At 28.0% G+C, this 19,823-nt stretch overlaps 1 pseudogene; it reads right to left on the reverse strand.

Annotated features, from left to right (window-relative positions):
* LOC115967172 overlaps nt 1–9,933 on the reverse strand; it is an 18,936-nt pseudogene extending 9,003 nt beyond the window's left edge.
* Nucleotides 9,934–19,823: the final 9,890 nt, after the last annotated feature.

Below are 19,823 nucleotides of genomic sequence, written 5' to 3' on the forward strand. Positions count from 1 at the left end.
ATGACCATTGATCTTTGATCATCTTGAAATTTTGTAAATATAGAGAATATATGAAGATAATATAATTTAGCGGTGGATTTATCAAAATTCACATCCAATTAAAAAATATTGGATGGTGTGACATTACTTAAAATTGCACCAGGAATGGTCATTTGAGATATATATATATATATATATACATATGGCCTTTATGGCTGTATTTGTTAAATTATATGTTACATCATGAATGTAATATTGCTTTTAAACATGTGGTAAAGATACTTAGCTTAATTTCATTAGGTTGAATGAGTTATATATTGATGGTGTCATGGTGCTTTATTATTTAGAACACGTAGTCGAGGGCTGGTCTTTTTCTTAGTCTCGGCTGTATTGCCATTGATATGTTAAGATTTTATAAATGTTTGAAATATTAACAAGTATTTTTGAGTGATAAAAACAATTTGAAGATATTTTTTGCAATCCTTCTAGTTGCCTCGAGGTGTGGCTCTTTCTATAGAGTAAATCCATACCCCAAATTGTATGGATTTAGTTGGATTGAATTGTATGACTACATGTTGTGCAAGGTGTGTGTTAAGCTTCACATTGCTTGTTTATTAGGTGAATCTTAGGTATTCGGATTTATGAGTCCTATGGTAATTACTTGACTAGTCTTTTTAGTAAATAAACGCAAGTGTACACACGAAGTGGATCTTAACAAGGACATATTCTATAATTTTTTTTGTTATTTTTTTTCTTATTGAATATCCTCAAATATATTATAAGATAGCCACGTGATGGGTTTGAAACTTTTATTTTAATAACTTTTCTAAAGAAGGGAGGAACTGGAAATTGAATGTAGAAGGGGCATATCTCTCTCTCTCTCTCTCTCTCTCTCTCTCTCTCTCTCTCTCTCTACATATTTGTGTGTTTATATATGTGTAAACTTTTAATATATTTATGTTTATATTTTCCACACAAATATAATATGGTTTATGTCTATATTTTTCAATGCCACTTGTGATTTTTATATTAATTGATAATTACTCAACAAATACAAGTTCTTGTGGAGTGGGGTGGGGTGGGGTAGAGGCAAAAGTCAGTCTATAGTTTACTAAAAAGATAATAATGTTTATATTATTTGATTATCAATTGATAATCACTCCACAAGTAAAAATTTTATATAATAATGTTTATGTTTACAATTTTTTTGATTTTTTATATTTTAATATCATTTTCAATTTTAGACCAAACAAATAAGAATTGTTTTTGTTGCAATCGCATGTGAACATTTTATTATAGTATATTAACCATATTCGATTACAATCCAATAAACTTTATCTTATATGAAAATTTTATATTTATATTGCAATAAATTCTTTTCATATGCTTGAGATTATTTACCTCTCATAGTAATACTAAAAAAAATGTCATCTTAAGAAAGGATCAACAAAAGGGGCGAATAACAACAAAATATATACATATATATATATATATATATATGAATAAAAATATCTAAGAGTGGATGTTGCCTGAAATCATAGATAGCATGTGATGTGGGTGTCTTATTTATTAGTAAGAATGAAACATAATAGAATTGCTTCTTCCAGAGTGTTATAATAACTTGATAATTTGATAAAATTGTTCTTTGCATAATTAGATAATCATATTTTGAAGGGCTTTAGGAAACACAGAGTGTTCATCATTTTTGGTAAAACTAGAACTTTATCAACTAATTAGAAGAAGAGGTTGTTTAACGGCAATGCCTCTCATAGTAACCACCTATGACCTAACATCATACATCACACGGTTGAAGTTTGCAAGGTTGCCGTGAAATGTGCTAATGCTTAAGCTAGGAAGGGTCTAGAGCTTGACTAGGATCTTTCTATTTTTGATAGTCCTCCCGTGGTCATTTTTATGCTTTTAAGATTATTTGCTAGCAATAGCATGGTAAGATTGTTTTCATTATTTGCATTTCTTTAAGCTTTGGTGAAAACTGAAAAGTTGATAGTAGTAACTAATCACATATAAATATTTTTTATTTATATTTATTAATGTTTTTAATACAATTTTAACACCTCAAAACAAACAACAAAATTTATGTTTATGTTTATGTTTTCCATACCCATATAATGTTTATATCTATGTTTTCCAAGTCCATCTTTACTCATATCAATAAAATTCATGATTTAACTTATAGTTATTTTCTTAGTGTTTAATTTTTAAAATTTCACATAATTGCGGCCGGATACATTTAGTCCAACGAATTACGAACAATTGATGCATATATATTTTAATGACATTTTAAATATTGGACCAAACATATAGATATAATAATTATTTGTCAGAGTAGATCATACTTTTACACTTTGATCTTTCACACATATCACATGAACACCTTGAACTATCGAAATGTAAGATTGATCACCCTAAAATTATAAAAAAAATTCAATGTCCCCTTGCCATCTGTTTTTGTGTTAAGTGTGTAGATTTTATCATTGAAAAACCAATATGCCCCCTTCTCTAAACGAAACAACAAAGGGGTAGTAAGTTGGTCTTTCAATGCTAAATTTTGTTAGTCTTAACAGCAAAACAAATAATAATGGTTAAATGTAACTGGGGCAATAATTTTGAGTGGAAAAGAGTTATTTGCCCTAAAAAAATAATGTACCAAAATTCTAATGGAGGGTTATAAATACACACACACACATTAATCCATAACTGAGTGTAAAATGCACGAGAAAGTTTAACATAATATTTTTTTTTCTCTTTTATTTATTTATTTGGTCAAAATATGATATTTTATAATTATGATAGTTAACATTAGACATTTATTATGATTATGTTTGTATTTGGAATTACTACACTTTTTTAGTATTTAAAGAAAATTAAATATACATAAGATGTATGCAAATGTCTATATGCAATTGTGAAGGCTCAAAATATTAGAACGTTATGTGAAGATATAGTTTAAAGAAGACATTTTGCCAAGTTTTGACTGCCACTCAATCGAAGCTTGATTAATCACAAGGCTGAAGCTTGATCGATCAAAGGGCAGATCTCAATAACTATTCGATCTCAACTTAGTACCCGTTTGGTTCAACTTTTGGAGTCCAAAAGTTGCATTTTGCAAAAAGTTGGCCCAAAAATTGCGTTTGGTTATTACAAAACGCAACTTTGGGTCAAAAGTTGCATTTTAAAAAATGCTCTGAACGCGCATCTCCTATTATGGACCTCATCAGGTCCATTTTCCAAAAGTCCTTGGGCATTTTGGGGTATCCGTTGGGGGTGAGTTTGCAATTACCAAATTGCCCTTCAAATTCTCATGTCTTCAGAGATTGTACAGTGCCTTCATTCCACTTTAGGTCATCTCTCTGCTCTGCGCAAGCTCCTTCATTCCTCTCATCTCCGTGCTGCAACAAGCCTCTCCTTGCGCATAAAGTAAAGATGTGTATATTTATACACTTAGTGTATAACAATATTTTATTATTTTTTCTCTCTCACCATTCATATTCTCTCTTTCACCATTCTCCAACCCAAGCAAAAGAAACACAGAACAAACATAGCATCCCAACGAACACAACAATCCAGCAAAAGAAGAATAAAAGAAGAGGAGGGGCACCACCACTGCAATCCATTTTCAACAATTGATAATCCACCACAAAATTGACCTAAAATCAACAGAAAATCAAACCAAACCATCAGAAAATCCAACTTAAAATCAAGCCAAACCCACCATATCTGCCACCATTGTTGCTGTCAGATCTGCCCCTGTTGTTGCCGCCGCCGATCTGCCTTGCTGCTACTCGGATCTGCTTGCTTCTGCCGCTGGATTTTCTGCCATGTGTGAGTTTTGGGTTTGATATATGAGAGAAGAAGAAAGTTCAGAGAGTACCAAACCTTTTGGTTTGAGACATGAAAGAGGAAGAGAGTTGAGGGAGTCCTAGAGGCAGAGAAGAATTTAGAGAGAGGGAGAAACACGATTGAGACTTGAGATGAGGATAAGATGAATTAGATATTAAAAAGATAGATATTAATAAAATAATAATAATAAATATTATTTAAATAGAAAATATGGTAAAATGTGAAAAATGAGAATTTAACCATAATTTTCCAACTATATAGTTAGTAGTTTCGGTTTCCAAACTATATTATTTACTAGCTCTAGAACTAGACATGGAAAATTTAATCATGCTCACTCATCTCTTCGATGTACAATTGAACACACTTTTGGTGTGTGGAAGAATAAATGGAGAATTATCAGAAACATGCCACCTTTTCCATTCCATATCCAAATACTTATTGTATCTGCTACTATGGCTCTTCATAATTTTGTTAGACTAAATGATAGAGATGATAGTAGCTTCATAAACGCCAATCGAGATTCAATTTCTAGAAGAGAGCATAATAGTGCTGTAGGTAGCAATGATGAGCAAAACTCAGGATCTTTAACAAACCCTGTGATGGTGGTTCTTTGTGATTCCATTGCTAATTCCATTTGGGGGGATAATAATTAGTAGTTGTCTTTTTATTTTTTTAATATCATGTAGTACAATTTAAACTTGGGTTATTGGTATGTATTTTATTATCTTTTTTACATTTATATGTAGTACAATTTAAACTTGGATTATTGGTATATATTTTATCATCTTTTTACATTTTCATTTTATGCTTCATGATGATGAAAATTATTTAGATTTAATTAATATTGAAAAGTAAGTCATTAGTGGTAATAACAAATAATTATGACACTAAAAAATAAAAATTGCCCAAACATTATTAAAATAATACCAATAATATATTATTATTATTATTATTATTATTATTATTATTATTATTATTTAGTAAGTATATGAAGTAGTTGATTTAAGTATGAAATGAATTCCCTTATATATGCATTGTCCTTTTTAGTAATTTATTCCTCAAACTGCAACTTTTATAAATGCTAGTCAAACACTCAGCTTTTTCAAAAAGCACTTTTTAACAGTTTTTACCAAACACTCAGCTTTTTGAAAAAACACTTTTTCGTTATGCACTTTTTAAAAACTCAACTTTTTCAAAAAGCCCAACTTCAAAAAGCTGAACCAAACTTACCCTTAATCAATCGAAAGTCACAAACTCAAATGGCGAGTTTTGATTTTGAAGTCAACTGCCTTGGAGTTTGTACCCTATTTGCATCACATATATAAGGCATGTTATAACTCGACTTCCCAAGGCTATTGGAGAGTACCAACCCATAACAAAATCATAATAATGTTGATGTCCTTTGGCATGATCAAAGCATGAAACCATAGAGCTATGAATCCCAATGAGTCACTACAATAATCAAACCTTCAAGGAGGGTTCTCGGAGTCAAATTAAAGGTCCTGGTCATGAACATGGACTGTCCATGTATGAATATTTCAAAAGTTCTAAAACTAATATAGTAACTTTTTTGTTAAAAAATGTTACCAAAAAAAAAAAAAAAAAAAAACAATATTAAGTGCATCTACTAGTTGTAACGTCTAGACTCTAAAGTCAAGTGCCTTGAACTAGATTATCATAATTTACAACAAAAATATAAATATAAATATAGATATAGAGATTAAAAGATTTATTTTTTTTAGGAAATAAGAATATACTATGATGTGATTGTACGAAGAATGATGACCGGTAAAAGTAAATGGTCGGTTCACATGGTGGCTAAACCACACGGTCTTGCATGGAGCCAACAAATAAAAAAATATATATCATAGAAATTAAATAAAAATCTTTTAAAAAAAAATGCTTAGGTTTTTTTTTTTCTTACTTGTTTATTGTTTAATGTTTTATTTACAAATTCCGTACTTCTTGTAGTTGTGTTTAAATTATCACAATTGTAATTACATAATTGGATAATTAGAACTTAACTGTTTAATTCTCTTCGTATTTAACTAAGGAATCTCTCATAATAAGATTATTCTCATACACCAAATTAATCAAACGATGATACACACTCAAATGGTGGATAAAAACCATAGAAATACACACTCTTTCTCACTGAGAAAGATGAAAACGAAGGAAGATCAACTGAATAGAGAAGACATGGAAGTTCCATCTCAAACCTTGCAAACAATCTTCGAAGCATCAGAAGTTGGTATCCCAAATGGTGGGGCAGCTAGTGAACCACCTATGAAAAACATAGTCTTTACTTGAAGCATCAAGATTTTTATAAATGTTTGAAGCATTAACAAGTACATTTGTGAGCAATAAAAATTGCTTGAAGATGATTTCTTGCAATCCTGCTAGTTGCCTCGAGTTGTGGTTTTTTCTATAGAGTAAATCCATACCCCAAATTGTATGAATTTAGTTGGATTGGATTGAATTGTATGAGTACATGTTGTGTAGGGTGTGTTGAGTCTCACATTACCTGTTTATTAGGTGAATCTCAGGTATAATGATTTATGAATCCTATTGTAATTATTAACTACTTGACTAGTCCTTTTAGTGAATAAGCGTAAATATGCCTAACACTTTCCTCGAAACATTATAGATAGTATCATAATAATTGTACACATACAAAGTGAATCATGACAAGAATGTAATAAATATATACACATATATATATACACACACATATACATACATACATACATACATACATACATACATATATATATATATATATATATTCCTTATTGAATAGCCTCATATTTATTAAAAGATAGCCATATGATGGGTTCGGAAATTTTATTTTAATAACTTTTCTAAGGAAGGGAGGAGCTGGGATTAAACGTAAAAGGGGCATTTCTCTCTCTCTCTCTCTCAATACACATTTGTGTGTATATATATGTGTAAACTTGTTATGTATTTATGTTTATGTTTATATTTTCCACACACACACACATATATATAGCTAAAACTCAGAGAAAATCCAATTAAATTTTAATTAGATTCTCAATTTTGTACCACCTATTTAATTTTTAATTTTGTGCCATGTAAATTATTGAGTGCAAAAATTAAGAGTCCAAATCCAATTAGATTCTAAATTGGATTTCAATTGGAATCCAATTTTCCATTGTGTGTCCATTTATTTTTTATTTTTTAATTTTTGTGTCAAGTGAATTATTGGGTGAAAAAAATCAAAGAGTCTATATTCAATTAAATTATAAATCATATATATATATATAATGAAAAATCATTACATATTTTAGAAATGTGTGAAATTTAAATATTGTGGAATTTAGAATTATCATATTCCAATGAGGTTGACATAAAACGATTGATAACAATATCACTTTTGTGCACTCAAGTACATTAAAGCCATCAATGTCACGTGGGGTGTCAATGTTTATAAGAGATATTGAAGTGAGTGCTATATTATCCGACCAGAACATTCATACTGTTAAAGCTAAAGGAACTGCTAGTCTATATATATATATATATATATATATATATATATATATATCATATCATATTATATATAATAAAAGTTGGGCTTAGACGCCGTGGTTGCGCCAAGTGGCTTCACCAAATTGCAGAAATTTTAATAAATTTTTAGATTTTAAGAATAGATATATACATATTTTTTGGATAAATATGACAAATCAAGTAATGAAAGAAAGTAATATTTGATTTACAACTATAGCAGTTGTGTTTATCTAAAATGTTATCGACAAAGTCTAAAATCAATAGACTCTTCATCTAATCCTTTTTTTTTTTAATTTAAATTATATTATCACGTGTAACAAAAAAACAATATAATACACGTAAAAACAAAATACGTACATAGTACACGTTAAAGTTGAAAAAATAATCTTAATTAAAAAAAAAAAGCCAACAACATAGTACATGTTTCTATGATATAAATAAATAAATAAAACCAGATATAACTACACTTAAAAAGAAAATAGCAAAAAAAAAACATATAATAATAATACTACACGTAAAAAGAACCTTATTTTTTATAAAAACAAAAACCAACAACATAGTACACATTTATATGATTTTAACTTCTCCTATAATTTCTAAGTTGATAAAAATCATAATTTGATTACAATCCAAATTCTATCTTAATTTGATTACAATCCAAATTTTTCATCTAATCCTTTATAAAAAAAATTCTTAATTAAAAAAAAGGTAAAATCTAAGTTGATAAAAATCATAATTTAATTACAATCAAAATTTTATCTTTATTTGATTTCAATCTAAATTCTTTATCTAATCCTTTATAAAAATAAAAATAAAAATTTACTTAAAAAAACCTGCAACATAGCACACGTTTGAGTTGAAAAAAAAAATCTTATTAAAAAAAAAAAAGTTGAAAAACAAATCTTAATTAAAAAAAAAATAGCAACATAGAGCACATTTTTATGATTTAAAAAAAAAAAATCGATATAGCTACACTTAAAAAGAAAACAGCTAATAAAAAAAAATATAATAATACACGTAAAAAGAAAATAGCTCTACCAATTAAGTTTGAATTCAAGAGAAATTGAGTTGAACTAAAACTCTACTAAACCTACTCCACTCTACTATTTAAGAATGCTAAAATCAATACATAAAAAACCAAAATTAATTAAGTGAAGAACTACTAAATGAAGGATTTGGCTTCTTCAATGAGAATAGCTATCTTCTTTTTACTTTTTACTTTTTGCACTTTTCTATTAATGTAGTTCAATTATTGCTTAAATTCTATGCTTTTTTAAAAATATTTTACATAATGCAATTCATCTTAATTATTAATGTATTTTTTTGATTTAGTGTTCTTAAGTGATTGTGCAGATTATTTCCTCACTTATAGCAATATCAAGATGGCTAGATACAAATGACAACATCAAAATAGTTAGACACAGGTAATTTATATGTAAACTTTTACACATTTACATTGCAATACAATTTTTCTTTATGTACTTTCATTTATCTATTTTTTAAATTATTTTGATTGTGATACTCTAGAAGGTCTAGATACTTATATTTTTTTTTTGTAATTTATGGAATATTTGTTTCGGTCAAAATATTATCACTGAATCTATTTGGGATGGAGCTCATCTACAATATGAAATTATGAGATTTATGTGAGAAGAGCTATCTTCATTTTTTTTTTTTAGTTTCTATTTTTCTATTAAAGTAGTTCAATTATTGCTTAAATTATATGATTTAAAAAAAATTAGATAATGCAATTTATCTTAATTATTGATACTATTTTTTATTTGGTGTTCTTAATTGATTATACAGATTATCTCCTCCCTTATGGAAACATTAAAGTGGTTATGATTGGTAATTTATAGATAAAATTTTACATTTATATTGTAGTCTAAATACTTACATTTTTTGTAATTTATGGATTTTTTTTTTGGTAGTTTATGGAATTTTTGTTGGCCATATATGCAAGAAATTTATCTATAATTAGAATGGAAAGATTTTTAAGTGCCACACACACACACACATAATCAAATTACAATTTTAATACTAAGATCTTTTAGAAATTTAAAACTTGCCATAATTTTTTTAAAATATTTTATAATATCTTTTTTGCAAAAAAAAAAAAAAAAATACTTACATAGTATACATTTGCCATGTACTTAATTTTAAAAATATTTTTACCATTTTATTTGTTATTAAATTTGATTATATTATCAAAAATAATAATAATTTATATATAAGTTTTTTTACTTAGCCGTGCATCGCACGGGCATAATACTAGTATATATATATATAACCGAAGCTTTTCAAGCTTCCACAATTTTCCACATCAGCACATCATCAAAAAAAAAAAAAAAACAAATAATAAAACAAAAAAAATAAAACCATTCCTTCTGTTTCCTTTCACGAATACCACAAAAAAAATAAAACCATTCCTTCTGTTTCCCTTTCACGAATACCTTTCCCTTTCACGAATACCATTCCTCCTCTACGAGCTCTTCTCTGCCTTTTCCTTAGCCCCAACAATCCAACGATTCGACCCAACAGACCGATCCTCTGCCTCTTCCTTTCCATGGCAAGACCCAACGATCCGACCCAACAGACCGATCCTCTGCCTCTCCCTTTCCACGGCAAGACCCAACAGCCCAATACCAATCCGACCCAATAGACCGATCCTCTACTTCTTCCTTTCCACGGCAAGCCCATGGCCATAGATCCCACCATACCCATATCCACTATGTCGGTCGGCAATGCAACCGACCCAGCCCGTCGAGACCGGCCCAAAGGTATTATCTTATAAACCTATAATATATATATTTTTGTTTTCTGAATCCGAACTCTATATAGATTAGGACTCTATAACTATATATATATATAAACCTTTCACGATGCTTTTTTTTTTTCACGGCTATTCAATTTCTAGGTATGCTATTTTTTTTTTTTTTTTCACAGCTATTCAATTTGTGTGGAAACTGAGCTATAGATTATTTTTTTACCCCAGCCTATTTTGTATTCTATAGTTGATTGAATTGTAGTTTTTGTGCACACACTTAGATAATCAATTTAACTTTTTTTTGAATTTTAGTTCTATTGGTCAATTTGAATTGTTTTTGTGTGGAAATTGAGCCACGGCTATTCAATTTGTGTGGAAACTGAGCTATAGATTATTTTTTTACCCCAGCCTATTTTGTATTCTATAGTTGATTGAATTGTAGTTTTTGTGCACACACTTCGATAATCAATTTAACTTTTTTTTTGAATTTTAGTTCTATTGGTCTATTTGAATTGTTTTTGTGTGGAAACTGAGCCACGAGTTTGAATTTGTTTAGTAGAAACTGAGCGAGGTGGAGTTATCTACTTGCTTCCTCATAATCTTAGCGAAATTGTTATGCAGTACGTTGAGGTTAGTTATTCATTACATTGTTCATACTGAATTTTTTTTTTTTTTTTTTTTACATTGTGTTTAAATCTGCTTTTATACTTGGAGTTTTAATATTGTAGTGTTCTATTCACAAATTTGGATTTTTTGAATCAAATAGTATCATGTGTGTCAAGAGGTTTTTTTTTTTTTTTTTTTTTTTTTTTTTTTTTTTTTTTTTTTTTTGTTGTTGGCTGTATATATGTGTACATAATAATGATGTTTGTTGGCTGTACATATGTTTTTGTTATTGGCTTCGCACAAGAGTTTGATAGAATTCCTAAATAGTGTTCATATGGTTGCTGTTTTAAATCTGCTTTTAACATTGTGATGAAGAAGTTGCTGTATATATATTTGTCTTCTATTAATGAGTTTTATGGTTGCTGTTTATTACATACGTGGTGAAGATCTTTTTGGAAAAAATTATTGCTTTATGCAGATTGGAATTTTAAGCCATGTTTTCTTAACATCACAACTAATAAATTATTGCATGGTTTCTTGACTATATCTATCCCCATTTGGATTGTTCCTCCTTTTTTATTATTTTTTAATTTGCTTCTTCCTTTACAGTGGCTCAGCTTTCTCACACACAAACCTCCTTGACCAACGCAATCATTAAACCTACATTAGTATCTGTAGGAGCGTTTCTAGGTTGTTTGTTCCAATCATGATTCTAGGCAGTATTTGTAAATCCCACTCTTGAAATTTAACACATAGGACATATTTCATATAGCTAATATGCATATATACATTTCAAGATAAGGTTTTGAATTTCTCAATTAAAAGTAAAAGATGCATTCTCACCATGCATTATCTTTTGACGATTTAGCTTCATACCTCAACTCTGAAAGATCTAAGGCCTTTTTAATTGCAATAAAAATCGTTATCATAAGCTTCTCTAGAAAAGTATAATTGCATTAAATTACATGAAATATTCCAATTTTACCACTATAAACAAATTAGTTTATTGAGAATGCATTTTAAACCATAGTAGACCTCCATGGCTTGACATGAGGATCACATACAACATTAACACAACAATTGAAGTGGCCAAAGATATGTTGCACTAGGTATTGCCAAAAATAATCCCTCCCAGATGGTCATTGAGTGATAAACAGTAGCAGAAATAATAAATACAAAATACTGGATAAGACATGGAGAAATAGGAAGAATACTTAAAACAAACAAAATAGTTTATTTTTACTAAGATAAAAAAGAAAAAGAAAAATATATACAACTATTGGGACTCTATATACTTGAGACTCTTTGATGTTTGAAGTTTCTAAGCAAGGTATGCTTTTAGTTTTTTATATTAATTTTTGGAGTGCATGTTTTCATTTGGATTTTCAACATTGATAATGTTTGCAACCTCTTTATCAAAGAAAAGTTATTCTTAGGGAAAAATGTCAACAAAAACTTAATAGTTAAATTCTGAATGCCTAATGTATTAGGCAAGCAATACAAAATGTTTTAATGTTGTTGTGGTTTTGCTTTGTTATTATTCTGTTTCATCATTGATAGTTATAAAGATTCTTTTTTCTTTTTCTTCTTTTCTTTTTTTTTTTTGGTGGCATATTGAGTTTCTGTTGGGTTTTCATTGTTGGTGGGAAAGTAACTTTTTCCTTTTTATTTTATGACAAGAGTTTTTGAGAAATTCACTTTTTTTTATCACTGAAATTCAACATATTACCTACAGCCATCCAAAATTAATATAAGAGTTTAATTCCTATTTTTTTATATATTCTTCATGGATAGGATTAATTGTCTTTTGTCAAGTGGAATGTTCAACGACAATTGCTGCTCTTCAATTGTTTTCTCTTCACATTTAAGTGTCAAAGGAACTTTTAAAAAATATACATGAGAATATAGACACTATCCATCACCAACAACTTTAACATACCCCTGTTTTGTCCTCTATATTTCTATGAATTCTAAACTTGGGCAAGTTGGTACAGGTATACATTAAGGAATTTATTAGGATATGCCTATGTGTAGACTTTTGGTGGAGAAGCACTGATATTAAGAGTGGATATTTAACACTTCTAAGACGCATCAAAAAACCTCAATAAATCTTCATGTTGGTCATGCCAAACATATCAAAAATTATATATTTCTAATCCAATATTAATAGCTTTTTCTTCTGTAAAATCTTCTAAGGTTACATATGTTTTCGTTATTGGCTTCTCACAAGAGTTTGATAGAATTCCTAAATAGTGCTCATATGGTTGCTGTTTTAAATCTGTTTTTATCATTGTGATGAAGAAGTTACTGTATATATGTGTACAACAGCAAATATATGGTTCCCTGTGCACTTTTGTTTCAGCTTGAGCATAGTATATCTGCTGCATTTTTTTTTTTTTCCAATTGGGACAAATACTTCTAAATCCCATCCATATTTTCTGCAATGTTTATCTCTTCTTTCAGTGGTGTGGCATATGTACTACAAACTGACTCTATTATTAAGTCTCCTGATATATATGTTTGCAATTGCCAGTCAATAATGTTTGTGCCACATTCAAAACAGTAGGAGTGTGTTGTTACATAATTAGATATGCAGAAAAGTATGGCTTCAATCTGTTTGACTTTTCTACTGCTTTAGGGATGTCAATGGGGTGGTTTTGGATGAGGCGGCACCAAATTGAATATGACCCCTATTAAATTTGTCCCATTCTCCATTATTGCTCTTTCTCTTTATAAAGTCTAATATTTACTTATAAAGAAAAGATCCACTGTTATCTCACCTTTAATAGACTTGAATTTAATATTCGGTATATGCAAGTACCTATCCTAGACTGTTACACAAGTTGCGATGAATCTACTAAGCAAGCAAACTCTTAATGTTACTCAAAATTTCAAATAGCCCCCCTGCTGTTCCAATTGCCCTCAAATTAAGAGCAAATCAATGGACATGAGAAGGAGAAAAACCTGAAGAGAGCTTTGGTTGCATCTTTTGTTGTTGTTGTCAACTTTGGTTTGGTGGCACATTTGTGGAATAATCTGCTGTTAATTTGAGGGAAACTGGAACAGTAGAGGGCCATTTTGAAATTTTTGAGCTATAGTAGGGCATTGGTCGCTCAATTTCAGATATAAGGGGACATTGCAACTTGGATGATAGTTTTGGTGAATATTTGTAATTTATCCCAAATATTATTTAATCCAAAAATATGCTCATCACCTGATTATATGCCCAAGAGAAGAGAAGTTTTATTAGGGATGGGGTAGGGAAGGTCACCTGACTAACAAAATAACAGTGCCCAGCAACCTTTTTTACACGTTTTTATTTTAAGCTTGCCTTGAGAGAAACTTTTCATGATCCAATGTTCTATTTTCATTTTTACTTTTGAATCTATAATAGTCTCATGTAGTACCAAATACCAATCCTTATTTTTTTAATAAAAAAAAATCAAATAGTATCATTGTGTGTCAAGAGTTTTTTTTTTTTTTTTTTTTTTTTTTTTTTTGTTGGCTGTATATATGTGTACATAATAATGATGTTTGTTGGCTGTACATATGTTTTTGTTATTGGCTTCTCACAAGAGTTTGATAGAATTCCTAAATAGTGTTCATATGGTTGCTATTTTAAATCTGCTTTTATCATTGTCTTCTATTGGTTTTGCAGGTAGGGATTTAGCATTTTGATATCTGGATTATTTGGTAATACAACTACAAGACCGGGAAAGTTAGGTATTTACCAGTCTTTCTTTTATTCTATACTGTTTATTGAAATGACAGAAGTAAGTATTATTTAATTTAGCAAAATTACAAAATTGATATTTAAGATGTATATGTTGTAATACATTCCTCAACCTGTTCTATTGCTAGGTTTACATCAGTGATACTTCAAATGAATGTAGCAACAACTTATCAATTGAAGAAGATGGTGATTGTACAAAATTTCAAAAACTTGATGTTCAAACTTCAAACCAATGTGCAACTCACACCAACATCTGTACTCAAGGAAAACAAAAGGACATATTCAGGGACTACTACAAAGCAACAAAGGAAGAAGATACAAAAAACACTTTAAGTTGTCTTTCAATCTCTAAGATTTTTTATGCACAATTTGGTTTTAATGAATTTGTGATTTTGATACTAAAGACGTATTGGAACAAAGGAAATTTTTTTGCTTTTATACACAATTTGGTTTTAAAGAATTTGTGATTTTGATACTAAAGATGTATTGGAACAAAGGAAATTTCTTTGCTTTTATGCACAATTTGGTTGTAAATTGAAACATAGAGGAATTAAACTCTTATTTTTAGTTATTTGAGGAATTCTTTTAGTATAGTGTTAACTGTTTGTCTATATACATTTAACTTCTAAATATTGTAGTATTCTCTTTACATTTAAAAAACTCATGAGACTCAATTTGAATTGTAACTTATCATGTTTAAATAATTTATTTTGAATTTTAAGTAATTAATATTTGCATTGGTATGTTGTTGAGATTCAATAGTTGGGTCTTTCAAATTAAGAGGAATTGAAAAACAATATCTAAACTTCAACGTTTTTTAAATATAATAAATGCATTGAATATTTAGTGGAAGACATTAAATAAATGAAATTGAAAAATAAGAATGTGCTACCAGAGAATCAATGCTGAATTCCAAGGTAGCTTTCCCGTGCATCGCACGGGTTAGCGACTAGTATATAATAATGTTTATGTCTATATTTTTCAAAACCACTTGTAAAATGATTTTTCATATTATTAAAAATCATAAATTAATTTATAATCATTTTCTTAATATTTAGCTTTTTTAATTTTTTTATTTATTTTAATATCATTTTCAATTTTAGACCAAAAAAAAAAAAAAACCAAACAAATAAGAATTGTTTTTGTTGCAATCGCATGCGAACATTTTATTTCAATCTATTAACCATATTCAATTATAATCCAATAAATTCTATCTCATATGAACATCTTATATTTATATGATTATATCGCAATACATTCTTTTCATATTCTTGAGATTATTTACTTCTCATAGTAATACTAAAAAAAAAATGCCATCTTAAGAAAGGACCAACAAAAGGGTCAAATAACAAAAAATTCAAAAATATGAATATAAATATCTAAGAGTGGGTGTCGACTAAACTAATAAATAAACATGTATGATTTTTTTTTTTTTCTTTTCTTTTTCTTTTTCCGGTGAGAAGAATAACATGTATGATGTTAGTTCGCAGCCTTGCAAACTTCAACTGAGTGATGTATGATGTTAGGTGTGCCATGTAAGGTTGAAGCATTTTAAACAACATTTATCCGTTTACTTCCAAAGTCATCATGGTGCCTGTTTGCTGGCAATCGCATATAGTAAGATTGTTTTTATTATTTGTAGTTCTTTGAGCTTTGTTGAAAACTGAATAGTTGATATTTATAAATTATCACACATAAATATTTTTTTATTTATATTATTAATGTTTTAATACAATTTTAATACCTTGAAACAAACAACACATTTTATATTTAGGTTTATGTTTTCTATACATATATAATGTTTATGTCTATGTTTTCCAAGTCCATCTTAATTTATATTCATATCAATAAAATTCATGATTTAACTTATAGTTATATTCTCAATATTTAATTTTTTAATTTTTCACACAGTGGCAGATACACATTTAGTTCAAGGAATTCCCAAAAATTTTTAAAAAAATTGATATATATATATATATATATATATATTATTGACATTTTAAATATTGGACCAAACATATCATAATTGTTTGTGAGGGCAAATTATACTTTTACACTTCACACATATTAAATGAACACCTTGAACTATCAAAATGTAAGACTGACTGCCCTAAAATTATAATATTTTTTCAATATCCCCTTGCAATCTGTTTTGGTGTTAAGTACTTATATTTTATCCTTGAAAAACCATCATGCCCCTTTCTCTAAACCATACAACAAAGGGGTAGTAAATTGGTCTTTCAATACTAAATTTTGTCAGTATTAACAGCAAAACAAACAACAATGGTTTAGTGTAATGTATTTTTAAAATTCAGGGGTAAATTATGTTTTGATAGATAAGAAGGTTAAGTGTAATCGAGGAGATTTTTTTGAGTGAAAAAGAGTAATTTTCTCTTAAAAAAATAATGTACCAAGATCCTAATGGAGGGTTTAAATATATAATAGTAGAATTTAAATTGAATTAAAAATATATATTATAATAATGATATATAAAATTGTGATGCTTCGAAAACTTTTGCCTCACAATATTATGAGATCAACTAAAAGTCAAAGGACTTTGGTTAATTTTCATAACAATGTTGATATCCTTTGGCATGATCAAACAATGAAACTATAGAGCTATGAATCCCAGTGTGTCACTACAATAATCAAACCTTCAAGGAGGGTCCTTGGAGTCAATTAATGGTCCTGGTCATGAATATGGACAGTCTTTTCTCCAAAAAAAAAAAAAAAAGAAAAAAAAAAAGAAAGAAAGAGGACAGTCCTCCATGTATGAATATTTCTAGTGTTCTAAAAATAATATAGTAGCAGTATTAAGTTCATCTAGTGGTTGTAACGTCTAGACTCTCGAGTCAAGTGGCTTGAACTAGATTATCATAATTTACTCTATATCTATATCTATATCTATATATATATATATATATCATATCATATCATATCATATTATATATAATAAAAGTTGGACTTAGATGCCGTGGTTACGCTAAGTGGCTTCACCAAATTGCAGAAATTTTAATAAATTTTTAGATTTTAAGAATATATATATATTTACATATTTTTTGGATAAATATAACAAACGTTATGGTTACGCCAAGTAGCTTCATCAAATTGCAGAAATTTTAATAAATTTTTAGATTTTAAGAATAGATATATACATATTTTTTGGATAAATATGACAAATCAAGTAATGAAAGAAAAGTAGTATTTGATTTACAACTATATCAGTTGTGTTTATCTAAAATGTTATCAACTAAGTCTAAAATCAATAGACTCTTCATCTAATTTTTTTTTATTTAAATTATATTATCATGTGTAACAAAAAAACAACATAGTACACGTAAAAACAAAGTATTAGATGAAGATTTTGGATAAACATACTTCCTATGTTAATTCTTCTTCTCTTATAATTCCTAAAATGATTAGAAATCTAATTTCCACACAATTGAAAATTCTCTCACTCTCCATCAAATTGCAGAAAATTTTTTAATTTTTTTTTAAAAATAGACATTTTTTTTGTTCTTATCTTCTTCTCCTATAGTTTTTAAGTTGATAATTTGATTATAGTCCAAATTCTTCATCTAATAATTTTCTTATTATAATTTATAAGTTGATAACTAATATCAATTTGGTTACAATCCAAAATCTTCAACTTATCCTTATTTTTTAATTTAAATTATATTACTACATGTGTAAAAAAAGAATAAAAATAAAAAAAGCAACGTTGTACACTTTAAAAAATCAGCAAGGAAGTACATGTAAAAAAAAAAAAAAAAAACAGCAACTACTCTTAGTATTTAAATAAAACACTAAATTCTTTGAATTTCCTCCTGCCACTTTTTTTAAGATTTAAACTTCAACTTTACACTCCCACAAATTAGACTAACATTAGACTTTTTATTCATATCAATTTCTTCAATGTGGAGTGTATATATACTAAATAATTTATAATGAATATATACTATACATTTCTTTTTCTTTATACTTCCCTTCTTCTACTTACAACCTTTTAGGTATGTATTTGTTTGCTCTAATTTTTTTTTCATTAAATCGAATAGGTTTTGTGTATTTTTTTGTTTTTTGTTTAACCTAATTTGCTTATAATTTATACAATTTATATGATTATGGTTTGAGAATTAATCATTAAATATGCTTTGACATGATTTTTTAAATTATTTTTTGTTTTATGACATGGGTTCTAATGGTGATATGTTTCTTTCATCCTCTCAATTTTGATTTATAGAAAATTCTTCTTTTTAGCTTACAATTAAGCATGTTTTGATAAAAAAATTGATTATAAATTCTTCATAACAATTTGATTTTTTTTTTTCCTGATTGAAATAGATTTGACTAACTATTAAAGTTGTACGCTTTGATCTATAAAAGAAGTCAATCTGTCCATTTAGTTTTTTTTTTTTTTTTTTTTATCAATCATTAAATATGGACCATATGGTTTGACATGATTTTTTGTCAATCGTAAAATTTTATAATAAAGAACAATGACAAACAAGAACAAGGATATAGTGTACAAAGAAGTATTCAACAATCTCCCAAAGATACAAAATTCTCATTAGAGCACAATTGGTAGGTTACAAAATAATAATTTTATTTGGTGTTATCATTTTATATTTGATAATTATTATACCAATTTTTTTTTCTATTTTTTATTATAATAATTATTTGAGAGATTATTGTTTATCAAATAAAATGTATATCCTATAAGTTTATGATAAAACCGTGCAACGCACGGGCCTTTAACTAGTATAGAGAGAGAGAGATTAAAATATTTATTTTTTTTAGGGAGTAAAAATACTATGATTTGATCGTATGGAAATTGGTCTAGTAAAAGTAAAAGGTTGATCCCCATAATGGCTGAACCACTCGGTCTTGCATAGAGCCAACATATAAAAATATATATCATAAAAAATAAAATAAAAATCTTCTAAAAAAATGCTCAGGATTTTTTTTTTTTTTTACGTGTTTATTGTTTAATGTTCTATTTACAAATTTGGTACTTCTTGTAGTTGCATTTAAATTATCATAAATAAAATAAAAATCTTCTAAAAAAATGCTTAGGATTTTTTTTTTTTTTACGTGTTTATTGTTTAATGTTCTATTTACAAATTTGGTACTTCTTGTAGTTGCGTTTAAATTATCATAATTGTAATTACATAATTGGATAATTGGAACTTAACTGTTTAATTCTCTTCGTATTTAACTAAGGGGTCTCTCACAATAAGATTATTCTCACACACCAAATTAATCAAACGATGATACTTTATACATCTCAATTGTGTGCCCCTGTTCTCAAATGGTGGATAAAAACCATAGAAACACACACTCTTTCTCACTGAG

The sequence above is a fragment of the Quercus lobata genome, chromosome 11 (assembly GCF_001633185.2).
Source record: "Quercus lobata isolate SW786 chromosome 11, ValleyOak3.0 Primary Assembly, whole genome shotgun sequence".
NCBI lineage: Eukaryota > Viridiplantae > Streptophyta > Magnoliopsida > Fagales > Fagaceae > Quercus > Quercus lobata.